Here is a 13290-nt window from a genome sequence, read left to right as displayed (position 1 = left end):
ACAATATATCTTCTTTAATATAGTTCCATTTAAGATGAATGTGTCATTATATGAGCCTATTAAGTCTATCCATTAAATAAAGGATGAAATCCTAATTGTTGTAACTCTAATAAATAAATAACATAAATTTTCTAACTAATATTCATATCAATATTTTCCTTCAAATTGGATCTAGTCTAAATATATAATTTTTTATCCTTTTATTTTTTATTTTATTTTGTGTCATGATTATGTTCTAATAAATGATTTGATTTTGGAATGTTACACTAAAAGTGCTAGATGTGTTAAAGATCAAAACCATGATGTCGGGATAGAGAGAGTTTGCCTATCAAGGACAAGAACATGATAAAAATAAATAAACAAGTGAGACTTCTCTCAAAGAAAGATGACAAAATAGAAATAATTCGATATGTATATTAAGAAAGAAATTGGAATGGCTATTGCCAAAAGCCAAGAAAACTAGAGACCCTTAAAACTAGACTGGAAGCAAGAAAGGAGTTGACAAGAGTGAAGAAGACTTCACTCTTGTCTCTATATACTATTTAACTAGGGGCTAGGTTGTTGTACTGTAAAAGCTTATAGTATGTAAAAATTAATTAGAACATATAATATGTTCATAAGTCTTGGTGTATGTTAGAATGGTTAATAGATTAATTTAAAGAGAGTGGATTTAAGAAACTTTATTTTGAATTTTATCTTTTTTGATTATAGCATTAAAAAAAAATTGTAAGACCTAAATGTTTAGTATAAAGCCTTGAGAGGAGATTAGAGCCTAAAGAAGAAAATCTTAACTACTAGGAGGCTTATTGGGAGGAATGAAAGCAAGGCATGGTTGGATGAAGGCAAGGAATGGAAAACTTCATTCCTATTGGTCAAAGGCCATGCCCAATAGGCTTCAAGGAGGTTGCCTGAGGCCTTATTAGGGATTAGGGTTTTTCTTTCAAAGTCATTCGAGCTTTGGAGGCTAAGGTGAGCAAGTTCAAGGTTTTGGATATAATTTGGATGAAGAGTTTTTGTGATTTCGAGTTTTTTTTGAAGGAGATACAAGTGTTCAAAGTTAAGGTGTCAAATTTGTACCTACTGTCACTCTTTGAAGCATAACATGTGCGTACAAAGAGCAATGAAAGATCGGTGACTAGAATTAAAGAGGGAACTTTCTTAGCTACACTTTACATATAATTTTTGATGAATTTCAAGTCTAGATAAAGGAGTTATAGATATTTGAAGACAACACATATAATTCAAAGGTAGAAAGTGAGTCATTTTGTTGATAGTAATGATTGGAGCCATATCTTAAATTTTTGGGCGAATTTTTGGCTCAAAATTTTTATAAGTGTGAGGTATTAGGTTAAGAAGCTATAGATAAAAGTTTCATGGTATTTGAATACTTATTTTGTGAGATATGAAGAAATTAGCACATGGGTGTATGTAAGCTAGGGTTTAAAGCTACTGTTAGGGTTTTGGCGATATCTCAAGATCCGTAACGAATTTTTAATTGAATTTTTTTGTGAAAGTTTTTGAAAGTAGATTAGTACTTTATGAAAAATTTAGAGTTGTTTGGATGGTCCAATCGTGAGATATGAGCTGTTAAAGTTCAAAAAACATCTCTCATAAGGATATATAAGGTTTTAAGATCTTTATCTTATATTTGGGTGTTTTCTTAGTACTTGGGCTTGTGTTTTGATGTAATTGCCAAAAAAAAGGAAAAATATTATATATATAAACTTGGTATTTTTATATCTTAGACTTGATTGAGTATTTAGTGGCAGCCAAAAGCCTAGCACTTTCTTGAGGCAAACTCTCTCTACCTCGACAACGTGGTGATGTTCTATAGGACCCCCAATATATGTTGACTTTGTAGGACACATGCCTTGACTTACAAGGCAAGTTTTTCTACATGTGGGCCATATAGTTAGCTTGGTCTTCAAGCTAACAGCATGTGTGGCACATGGCTAACTTGTTGACTACATTTTTAATCTAAAATGTCAATTAAAGACACCTGTAAAGTCAATGCACTATCTATTAAGCTTCTAAGAAGCTTTCATAATAAATATTATAGAATTAAATTACTTTTATCTACTTTTACCTACTTTTACTTACTTCTATCTATTTATACATGTAATTACAAGCTTACATGCATATGTTCGTGACATTGCTTCAAGAAAGCGTTAGGCTTTTGGCTGCCATTAAATACTCAATCAAGTCTAAGATATAAAAATATCAAGTTTATATATATAATATTTTCCCTTTCAGAGCAATTACATCAATACATAAGTCTAAGTGCAAAAAAAATATCCAAATATATGATAAAGTATCTTAAAACCTTATATATCCTTATGAGAAATATTTTCACAATCAAACTGTCTTAACAATCTTAAATTTTACATGAAGTACTGATCTACTTTCAAAAACTACTACAAAAAATTCAACTACAAATTCATTACGGATCTTGAGATATCACCAAAATCCTAATAGTAGCTTTAAATCCTAGCTTATAGATACCTTTGTGCTATTTTCTTCATATCTTATAAAATAAGTATTCGAATACCATAAAATTGATCTATAGCTTTTTAATCTAATAATTCACACTTCTAAAAATTTTGAGCCAAAAATTCATCCAAAAACTCAAGATATGGCTCCAACCATTACTATCAAGAAAATGACTCACTTACTGCCTTTGAATTACATGTGGTTTCTTCAATGCCCTATAACTCCTTCATCTAGACTTAAAATTCATTAAATAGGATATATAAAGTATAGTAAAGAAAGTGTTCTCTTGTCACGGACATACATATAATTACCTATATGAATAGATAAAAGTATGTAAAAGTAGGTTAATTGTGTAATATCTTCTAGAGAAGCTTCTTAGAAGCTTCATAGACGCTGCTTTGACTTTATAGGAGTCTATAGTTGACTTTTAGGTTAGAAACTTGGTCAACAAGTTAGCCATGTGCCACACATGTTGGAAGCTTAAAGAACAAGCTAACTACGTGGTCCATCCATAGAAAACTTGCCTTGCAAGCAAAGGCATGTGGAAGCTTAAAGAACAAGCTAACTACGTGGTCCATCCATAGAAAACTTGCCTTGCAAGCAAAGGCATGTGGCCTAGAAAGTCAACATATATTGGAGGTCTTATAGAACATCGCCATGTGGCTTCTAGTTAGATAGTATATATAGAGGCAAGAGTGAAGCCCTCTTCACTCTTGTCAACTCCTTTCTTGCTTCTAGTCTACTTTCAAGGGTCTCTAGTTTTCTTGTATTTTGGCAATAGCCATTCCAGTTTCTTTCTTAATATACATATTTCTATTTTGTCCTATTTCTTTTTGAGAAAAGTCTCACTTACTCTTTAGCTTTCATCGAGTTCTTGTCCTTGACAGATTGACAAGAGTACACTTACAATATCAGAGCTTTGTCTTTTCTTGATTAAGAGTGGATTACCCCTTTTTCTTGATAAGACATAAGCGCATTAGAAGTTGCGGATTACCCTCTTTTAAACTGATATTGTTCTTAGTATTTTCTTTGTTATCAATTCCTCTCTTCTATTTGTTTTGAGCGTTGTTAGACATCTTCTCTTTTCTAAGTGCTACTATGGCAGAGCTTGTTGAAATGAAGAGTGCAATGGCACAGATGCAAGAACAATTGAGGGAGTTAATGCTTGCGATGCATCAACTCAATTTACCACCACAAGGAGCAACAAGAATGGTAGGAAGTGAAGATATAGAGATGATTGGGGCTGCTTCAACATCTGCACCAAACCATGTCCCTTCTCCCAGAATGGAACACCCTTCGAGTGTTAGAGAACCGAGAGTTGCCTTGCCCGAGAAGTTTGATGGTACCAGATCCAAGTTTCGAGGATTCATCAATCAGGTCCAACTAGTGATTGAACTTCAACCCCAGAGCTATCCAACTCCAGGGTCACAAGTTAGATTCATTGGTACACTTCTTTCAGGTTCAGCATTGTCATGGTTTTCATCTTTTCTTGAACGACGAGATCCAATATTGGATAATCTGGAGGCTTTTTTGGCGGAGTTTCGATCCATGTTTGGAGAACATGATGCAATTCGTGTTGCAACCAACAAGATCCGTATTTTGCGACAAGGCAATCGATCAGTAACATTATATGCTTCGCAATTTTGACAACTTGCAACTGATATCAAGTGGGATGATGCCGCACTTGTGAGTCAATTTCTCTACGGATTACAATATGAGGTAAAGAAATTGATGCTTAATTTACCTGATCCTCAAACATTGAGTCAAGCAATTGACTTTGCTGTGAAGTGCGACAATCAACTTTTTGAATTTCGATCCGAGAGTCGCACAAGTGGGCCTCAACGTTACTACAATTCAATGGCAACACCGACGTCTCCTCAACACATACCTTCAGAAGTAGAGGATATGCAAATTGATGCGGTACGTTTCAAACCTCTTACTGAGCAAGAAAAGTCTCGTCGTCGACAAGAAGGATTGTGCTTATATTGTGGAGAACCTAAGCACACTGCTCAACATTGTCCAAAGAAGCGACGTAACTACAAAATGAGGAGTACGGCTGTCAAAGAAGACAGTATGTCGGAAAACGAGTACGTCCAGCTACAATAGGGACCGTGCGGCTGGAATCTTGTACAACTTCTAATAAAGGTCCTATCCTCTCCTCAGAACCATCTCCTTGTTTTATAATAGATGTGCGTTTAGGACCTAATAATTACAAAGCCTCTGCCTTGGTAGATTCAGGAGCCTCATCTTGTTTTTTAGATGAAGAATTTGCTAGATGTCATAGAATATCATTAATACAAAAAACTAAACCTATACACGTAGAAGTCATAGATGGTCGTCCGTTGTCTTCTGGAGATGTAACTCACGAAACACTTCCTGTAGATGTAGTAATAAATGGTCATAGTAGTTGCGTAATTTTTAATATAATTAGATCTCCCTCTAATCTAATAATTTTAGGCTTATCATGGTTAGAAAAGTATAATCCTCGAATAGATTGGATTTCTCGTAAACTTGATTTTCCTCAGAGCATTAGTAACAGTTCTATTAACCAAGTAAAAAACCATGAGTCTAGTATAGTAAAACTCGCACCTATAGGTGCAAAAGCATTTATACACGCAGCAAAAGAAGGATCAACTTTTGCTATTTATGCTGCACCTATTTCTGAAAGCGTAAAGACTTCAAGTGGCATTCCAAGTCAATATCAGGATTATCAAGACGTTTTTGAGAAAAAGAATGCAGATATTCTTCCTGAGCATCGCCCATACGATTGTTCAATCGATCTCAAGGAAGGAACTCTGCCACCATTTAGACCAATTTACAGTTTATCGCAAGATGAGTTGGCTGAACTCAAGACATATATTGACGAGAATTTAGCAAAGAATTTCATACGCCATTCAAAATCTCCAGCAGGAGCTCCAATTTTATTCGTAAAGAAAAAAGATGGATCTTTACGAATGTGTGTTGACTATCGAGGACTCAACAAGATCACAATCAAGAACAGGTATCCATTACCTTTGATATCAGGACTCCTTGACCAGTTAAATCAAGCTAAGATCTATACAAAAATAGATCTAAGAGGAGCATATAATCTAGTACGGATCAAAGAAGGAGATGAATGGAAGACTGCGTTTCGAACCAGGTACGGGCATTTTGAATATAATGTCATGCCTTTTGGACTCACGAATGCACCAGCTGCTTTTCAACATCTCATGAATGATGTATTTCGTGAATTCTTAGACAATTTTGTCGTCTGCTACCTAGACGATATCCTGATTTATTCTAAGAATGTTGAAGAACATGAAATACATGTTCGTCAAGTATTACAAAAACTTAGAGATGCAGGATTGTACGCCAAGATGGAAAAGTGTGTATTTCACACTACTCAAGTTGACTTTTTAGGATACATCATTTCAAATGATGGTCTTATGATGGATTCTAAGAAAGTCCAAACAATCATGGATTGGAAGATTCCAAAGACTGTAAGAGATGTCCAATGTTTCTTGGGATTTGCCAATTACTATCGGATCTTCATCAAAGACTTCTCACGAGTTGCAGCTCCACTTACACGCTTGACTAGTAAAGATAAATTCCAATGGAATCAAGAAGCGGAAGCAACATTTGAAGCCTTGAAGACATCGTTTGTCTCTGCACCAGTCTTATATCGTGTTGACTTTTCCAAGGCATTTTTTATGGAAGCAGATGCATCGGATTTTGCCTTGGGTGCAGTTTTATCACAAATGGGAACAGATGACAAACTTCATTTGATAGCTTTTCATTCAAGAAAATTCTGAGCAGTCGAGATCAATTATGAGATCCACGATAAAGAACTTCTTGCAATCGTGGATTCCTTTCAAGAATGGCGTCATTATCTAGAAGGTGCTTCTAGTCCAGTCACTGTGTATACAGATCACAAGAACCTCGAGTATTTCATGTCAACACGCGTGTTGAATCGTCGTCAAGCTCGTTGGAGTATGTCTTTGTCAAGATTCGACTTCATTATCACTTATCGGCCAGGAAAACAACAAGGTTTGTCCGATGCCCTGTCTAGACGTTCTTATTTTGCACCAAAAGAAGGAGATGCAGCTTTTGAGCAACAAAGAACGGTCCTCTTGAAACCGGAGCAATTTCATCTCCGAGCAGTGAAATCAACATTGACTGTTGATTCAACTTTTCTCAAGCAAATCCAGTCCAGTATGTCCTCAGACCCTCTTGTTCATGATATCGAGAATAATTCTTCCAAGTCTCATGATTCTTCTAAGTTCGAGTTCAAGAATAATCTATTATATTTTGAAGGACGCCTATATGTTCCAGAAGGAAAAGTACGTTTGCGTGTTCTTCAAGCACGTCATGACTTTCCAGCAGCAGGGCACTTTGGATATAATAAGACTTTGGAACTCATATCAAGAGATTTTTGGTGGCCACAAATGTGGAAGTCAGTCAAAGACTTTGTACAATCATGTGATATTTGTTCAAGATCAAAAATTCCTCGACATCGACCTTACGGACTTCTTCAGCCATTACCTATACCAGAACAACCATGGTCTTCTGTTTCTATGGATTTCATCACAGATCTTCCAAGCTCAAGATCTTATGATTCTATATTTGTGATAGTAGATCGTTTCACCAAGATGGCACATTTTATGCCATGTACAAAATCTATCACAGGTGAAGAAACAGCTAAGCTTTTCATTGATAATATCTATCGCTATCATGGATTACTTAAAGATATCATATCGGATAGGGGAACTCAATTTGTGTCGAGATTCTGGAGGACTCTTTTCAAGATTTTAAAAGTGGACATAAAGCTATCTTCAGCTTTCCATCCTCAAACTGATGGACAAACAGAGCGCGTAAACCAAGTCTTGGAACAGTATTTAAGGTGTACCATCAACTATCAACAAGATGATTGGACAAACCTTCTGCCATTGGCAGAGTTTGCTTATAATAATACGGTACATTCCTCCACGCAACAAACACCTTTCTTTGCCAATTATGGCTATCATCCACGACTTGATACTTTTGATTTTTCAAAAGTTGATAATCCTGCAGCAGAAGATATGACAAATCGGTTGTCAGAGTTACATGCAATAATGAAGGCGCAGTTGAAGAAAGCTCAAGAATGGCAAAAGATAAATGCAGATGTATATCGTAAAGAGCAACCACAATTCAACGTGGGTGATAAGGTATGGCTATTTCGTCGCAATATCAAGACCACTCGACCTTGTGACAAATTGGACTATCGTAGGCTTGGCCCCTTTTCTGTTTCTGAACAGATCAACCCAGTTGCATATCGATTACATCTACCGGAGTCAATGAAGATCCATCCTGTATTCCACGTGTCTCTTCTTGAACCATATAAGACAGTGGATATACAAGGAAGAAGATAAATGCCACCGCCTCCTATAGAAGTAGATAATAATGAAGAATTTGAGGTAGAAGAGATATTAGACTCAAGGCGACGCCGAAATAAGCTGGAATATCTTGTTCATTGGTGCGGATATGATATTAGTGAGCGCACATGGGAGCCATCCAGGAATCTAGCAAATGCATCAGCTAAAGTCAAAGTTTTTCATCAACGACATCCATCAAAACCAAGATGAAAACCTCTCTTATAAAAGAGACAAGATTGAGGCAAGATAACATTCAATTTCCTATCCTTGTTTGTAACTTCTTTGCATTTTGTGACGCTAATTAGATGGAGAGCCAACAACCAGCGGATTCAACTCAAGAACCTTCGTTTGCTGACTTACCGGATGAGACATTGCGATTGTCACAACCTTCAAGACGACGCAACCGAGATGAAGACCCTCAAGAACGACATGTTCTTCCTCGAATAGATGGTGAGATACAACGCGTTTGGTATCACGACCTTGGAAGAGATTCTCGATGTTTGGTGATATTATTGGAGATAGGAACGACTCCTGATGGTCTTTCAAATGTATTATTTGAAGGAAGTTATGAAGGCCTCAACAGTGATCAAATAACAGGGTGGTCTTCTCGCCCTGGAATGGGACACTATCGATGGCTAAGAGGACCCATCAACTATCTTCGAAGAGAACAAAGATCAGAGTATGTAGCAAATACAATTCGCTGCATATTAGATTTTCTCAATATATAATCACCGATCCTCGTGGAACTCGTCCCTAGAAGGGGGGGTAATGTCACGGACATACATATAATTACCTATATGAATAGATAAAAGTATGTAAAAGTAGGTTAATTGTGTAATATCTTCTAGAGAAGCTTCTTAGAAGCTTCATAGACGCTGCTTTGACTTTATAGGAGTCTATAGTTGACTTTTAGGTTAGAAACTTGGTCGACAAGTTAGCCATGTGCCACACATGTTGGAATCTTAAAGAACAAGCTAACTACGTGGTCCATCCATAGAAAACTTGCCTTGCAAGCAAAGGCATGTGGAAGCTTAAAGAACAAGCTAACTACGTGGTCCATCCATAGAAAACTTGCCTTGCAAGCAAAGGCATGTGGCCTAGAAAGTCAACATATATTGGAGGTCTTATAGAACATCGCCATGTGGCTTCTAGTTAGATAGTATATATAGAGGCAAGAGTGAAGCCCTCTTCACTCTTGTCAACTCCTTTCTTGCTTCTAGTCTACTTTCAAGGGTCTCTAGTTTTCTTGTATTTTGGCAATAGCCATTCCAGTTTCTTTCTTAATATACATATTTCTATTTTGTCCTATTTCTTTTTGAAAAAAGTCTCACTTACTCTTTAGCTTTCATCGAGTTCTTGTCCTTGACATCTCTTCAATTCTAGTCACCAATCTTTCATTGCTCTCCGTATGCATATGTTATGTTTCAAAGAGTGACAGTAGATACAAATTTGTAACCTCAACTTTGAATACATATATCTCCTTCACAAAAACTCGAAATCACACAAAATCTTCATCCAAATTATATCCAAAATCTTGAACTTACTGATCCTAGCTTCTAAAGTTCAAATGCTCCCAAAAATGAAATCCTAATCCCTAATAAGGCCTCGGGCAGCTTCCTTGAAGCCCATTAGGCATGATATTCGACTAATAGGGATGAAGGTCTGTACCCCTTATCTTCATCCAACCATACCTTCCTTTCATCCTTTCCAATAAGCCTCCTAATAGTTTAGAATTTCATCTTTAAACTCCAAACTTTTCTTAAACTTTATACTATATATCTAAATCCTACATAATATAAATACTATAATCAAAATAGATAAATCTCCAAATAAATTTTCTTATATCAATTATCTTTAAATTTATTTACTAATCACTCTAATTTACATCAAGATTTACAAATATATTATATGTCTTAATTAATTTTTACATACTATAAGTAATTACAGTACAACATCTACCTGCTCCAAACTTGTACATCATCCAATATGTGCCACGTGTTACTCCTCTCCATCTTCTTGAGATTTCTTTGAATCACTCATAGGCTCTTCTTCATCTTCTTGATTAAAATATTAAGATAAGAATTCTTGAAGGTCTTCTATTTGAAACCACCCATCTCTTGTCTTGAAAGTCTTCACCCTCTTTCCTACTATTGGAATCCTAATGATAGTTCCATCTAACTTATGTAAGGTATATGTGGCATTATGATAGATTGTAACCACCACATATGGTTTAAACCATTTTTTTGCAAATTTTTTTATAATACTATGTTAATGCTCAAGACTCCTTTCATAAACTAGAATCTAGTCTCCAATCTCTACAGGCTTAGGCTTCAACCTATGAGTCTTACCAAATCTTTCTTTATTTTTCAATCTTGCTTCCTTTAACCTCTCAGCTGCAATTTATAGGTCTTCAGATAATCTACCCAATTGTTGAATTCAAAGCTCCAATAATCTTTCTCTATTAATGTCATCTTTCTAAAATAAAAACATCCATATAAGATAGGTTTCTTCAGCTAGTATCATAGGTTTTTGTCCTAATATTAACTCCATGGGCATATAACTAGTGATAGTACTGTGAGTAGTTCTATCAATTCATAAAGCAAATGGAAGTAGTTTAGGCTATTGAATTGACTTAACCTTATATGCCTTAACTAATGCATAAATGATAGGAAGATGACCCTTATTACTCTTTCTATTGGCTTCAGGATTATAAGAAGTAGTCAGCTTCAATTAAACTCCATACTTGTTGAAAAATTCTCTTACTTCAATGGCATCCAATTCTCTTCTATGAGCTCTCATCTTCCCAATGCCACCATATTTATTAAAGATGGCTTCCAATATAAATCTCCATACTACCTTTGTAATCTTAGTTTTTAAAGCCCTCCTTTCAATATAATTTGACAGCTCTTCTCTTGCCAAAACCAAATATTTCATACCTCAAAGTCTTAATGGCATAGCTATCAAATCAATTATCTATTGAAAATATATTGAAGGTAGATAAGTAAGATGTAATCCATCTCTGTACCTAATTTTAGATTGTAGTTGACACTCTGTGCATGAGCTCACAAAGTCTTCTATATCCTTGTACAAAGCCTTCCACCAATATCTTTCCTTGATTTTGGTATATGTGGCCCAAACTCCTCTGTGCCTTGCCTAAAGTGTATCATGATATTCTCTTAAAACCTTAAACCTAGTTTTAAGATCTCCTACTATCCTCAATGGGATTTTATCACCTCTTTTTGGCCTCTTTTATAGGAATCCATCCATAGGAATCCATCCCTAAGTAAATAATCATAAGATTGATATCTAATATCTTTGAAGGTTTCATCCATCCACCTTTCATGTTTCTTCATTGTACTTAAATAAATTCTAATATCCTTCAATCTGCCTTCATATAAATCTTCATAGAATTTTTGAACCTTATCACCAAAATCCATTCCACTAGTAGCAAATGAATTCCCATAACTCTTTTCTTCTTAATCTTCACCTCTTTCATGTACCATCATTTCTTCTTCAAAGGTATATCTAGCTCTAGACAACATATCCACCACGAAGTTTTCTTTGCCAATAACATGTACTAAAACAAGATTCAATGTTCTTATGTAGGCTATCTATTTTAAGATAGTAATGTCTGGAGTAGTACAGTTAATTATTATTCCAAGTAATGGCAAACAATCTGTTTCAAAAACCATACTTGTTCTAATGAAATAATTCCTCTCAACCTTAAAAAGGGTGAGTACTCTCCAAAGCTCTCTTTTAACTTATGGATAAGCCCTTTGCCTCTTTATAAGAACCCTGACTCCAAATCTTATAGCTAATCTTTTCTCTTCTACATCATCTTGTCTAATAGTCCATCCAATTGCTATGGAGCTTGTATCCACTGTTACAACCACTGATCTTCCACATTGATAATCCACTTGTCTAAGTTTAGGTAGTGAACTCAACATCTTTTTTAGGATTTCTATAGCTATTTTTTGTTCTCCTTTCAAAAAAAATCTCTTATCCTTCCTTAATAACTTATATAGTGGCTCTGAGATATGAGCAAAGTGAAGCACCCAAATGTGATAGAATACACATGCTCTTAAAAACCTTCTAACTTTTGTAACATTTTTACAAGCCTTTATTCTAGATATAGCATCAATTTTATCTGGATTTGATTTTCTACCATACCTACTATATATGAATTCCACCACTAGAATCTCATCAATTCCAAAGCTTGATTTTTCCAAAGATAACATGAGATTAACTGATTCCAATCTCTCCAATATTTGAGCCACATCTTCAATATGCCTCTTAACAAAATTTCTACAACCTTCAACCTCCATAGTTTCATCTTTGTCTTCTTCTTTATCTCTCTTTATAGATATATCATCCAAAAATGGTATATTTTTTTAGGTATAAATTCTTTTATATTTGATTCATAGCATTTTGTATATGAGTCATTGAATTGGTTGCACGTTGAAGTAAGGTACACATCTTCATTAAATCCAAAGGAGTCTTCATGGTAGTTAAGTCCCTACTCTCTTTAGCCAATTGAAATTGGTCATATCCAGAATATAAGTCTCCAATAGAATAGATGGCATGACTTACAAATTATTCAGCCACTTCATCTACTATAGGACCTGATCCCATGTTTTGAATAGTTATTCTATTTGTAAGTTGCATATCCTCAATAAACCTTAATGTCCCTGATTTCTTTGGTATTGTGAACCATCTATTAGAATAGGGAGCAATTGAAGGTTCTAAAATATCCATCTTCACCTTCTCTTTTAATAGTTCTATCAATTTTGGAAGTAAAGCTCTGGGCACATGTATAGGCTTTAAAACCCATGGAACATACAACACAATAAAGATTATCATAGATACTACAATATTAGGATCCACACATCTAATTTCATCAAAAATTAAGGCAAATGCCTTACCATGCCTAATAAGCATTTCTTGAAACATAATTTTCTCTGTTGATGTTAAGAAATCATCCCTTTCAATCTTTAATTTAGCTAATGATTTTTCACTAAATTGATGTCCAATTTTGTGTCCTTCTCTTAGACTTGGCTCTTTAATTAATTACTTAATATATTCTATACTATCAACTAGTAATTGGATATCTATAAGCTTTATCTTTCTTCCATAGCTTTATATTTAGTTTCTATTTTAGTCTCATATTTTAATCCATAGCTTGTAGCAAGTCTACCAATTGCTACTATTTTTTCTAATTCTTCATAAATCTCACTTGAATATATTTCTACTATAGCATTTCCATCTATACTTATAGCTAAATTCTCCAAAACCTTTATCAAATCATCTTCCAAACCTATTTCTTCTATTATTCCAACTATAACTTCATCACTTGAAACTAAATCCATTCTTTTTAAGTTTTTCTATTGTTTCTTCATCCTTCTTCTATATA

Source organism: Physcomitrium patens, chromosome 3, assembly GCF_059467195.1.
Source record: "Physcomitrium patens ecotype Gransden chromosome 3, ASM5946719v1, whole genome shotgun sequence".
NCBI classification, from domain to species: Eukaryota; Viridiplantae; Streptophyta; class Bryopsida; order Funariales; family Funariaceae; genus Physcomitrium; species Physcomitrium patens.
Note: the sequence above shows the minus strand (reverse complement) of the source record.